The sequence below is a fragment of the Orycteropus afer genome, unplaced genomic scaffold (assembly GCF_000298275.1).
Source record: "Orycteropus afer afer isolate SDZICR_OR568_19922 unplaced genomic scaffold, OryAfe1.0 scaffold00168, whole genome shotgun sequence".
Classification (NCBI taxonomy): domain Eukaryota; kingdom Metazoa; phylum Chordata; class Mammalia; order Tubulidentata; family Orycteropodidae; genus Orycteropus; species Orycteropus afer.
In genome coordinates, this window is record NW_006921755.1 from 4,539,577 (window position 1) to 4,541,063 (window position 1,487).

Consider the following 1,487-nt stretch of genomic DNA (forward strand, 5'->3'; position numbering starts at 1 on the left):
TCAAGTTATTGATGGAGTATTAGCTAAGGTGTGTCTCACAGTGGGTCCAGTGGGTCTCTGAACCCATCCTGTAGTGATTTCTCCAGTGCCAGAATGCATAATTGGAGTAGATATACTCAGCAATTGGTAGAATTCCCACACTGAGTCCCTGACATGTGGAGTAAGGGCTATTATAGTAGGAAAAGCCAAATGGAAGTCATTAGAATTGCCTCTACCTATAAAAATAGTAAATCAAAAGCAATACCACATCCCTGGAGGGGTTGCAGGGATTACTGCCACCATCAAAGACTTGAAAGATGCAGGGATGGTGATTCCCACCACATCCCCATTTAATTCACCTATTTGACCTGTGCAAAAAGCAGATGGATCTTGGAGAATGACAGTAGATTATCATAAACTTAATCAGGTGGTGACTCCAATTGCAGCTGCTGTTCCTGATGTGGTTTCATTGCTTGAGCAAATTAGTACATCTCCTGGTACTTGGTGTGCAGCTATTGATCTGGCCAATGCCTTTTTCTCAATACCAATTTCAAAAGACCATCAGAAACAGTTTGCCTTCAGCTGGCAAGGCCAACAGTTTACTTTTACCATCCTTCCTCAGGGGTATATCAACTCTCCAGCACTTTATCATAATTTAGTCCGTAGGGATCTTGATTGCCTTTTGCTTCCACAAGACATCACACTGTTCCATTATATTGATGACATTATGCTGATTGGACCTAGTAAAGAAGAAGTATTGATGACTCTAGACTTATTGGTGAGACATATGCATACTAGAGGTTGGGAAATTAACCCAACAAAAATTCAGGCACTTTCCACCTCAGTGAAATTTCTAGGGGTTCAATGGTGTGAGGCATATCTAGACATTCCTACTAAAGTGAAGGATAAGTTATTGTATCTGGCTTCCCCCACAACTAAAAAGGAGGCACAATGCCTGATGGGTCTCTTTGGATTTTGGAGGCAACATATCCCTTATTTGGGTGTGTTGCTGCAGCCTATTAAGTGATTTGGAAGCCTGCTACTTTTGAGTGGGGTGCAGAGCAACAGAAGGCTCTGCAACAGTTTCAGGCTGCCATGCAGACTGCTCCGCCACTTGGGCCATATGATCCGGCTGATCCAATAGTGCTTGAAGTGTCCGTAGTAGATAGAGATGCTGTTTGGAGTCTTTGTCAGGTCCCTCTTGGTGAATCACAATGCAGACCCTTGGGATTTTGGAGCAAAGCCCTGCCATCCTCTGTAGATAAATACTCTCCTTTCGAGAAACAGCTTTTGGCTTGTTAATGGGCTTTAGTACAGACTGAACACTTAACCATGGGCCACCAAGGGACCATGAGGCCTGAGCTTCCCATCATGAACTGGGTGTTGTCTGACCCACAGAGACATAAAGTTGGATGTGCACAGCAGCACTCCATCATTAAATGGAAGTGGTATATCAGAGATCAGGTTCGAGCAGGGCCTGAAGGTATAAGTAAGTTGCATGAGGAAGT

At 43.8% G+C, this 1,487-nt stretch overlaps 1 pseudogene; it reads left to right on the plus strand.

The window, feature by feature from the left end:
* Nucleotides 1-1,487, plus strand: part of LOC103201900 — a 30,769-nt pseudogene that overhangs the window by 16,975 nt on the left and 12,307 nt on the right.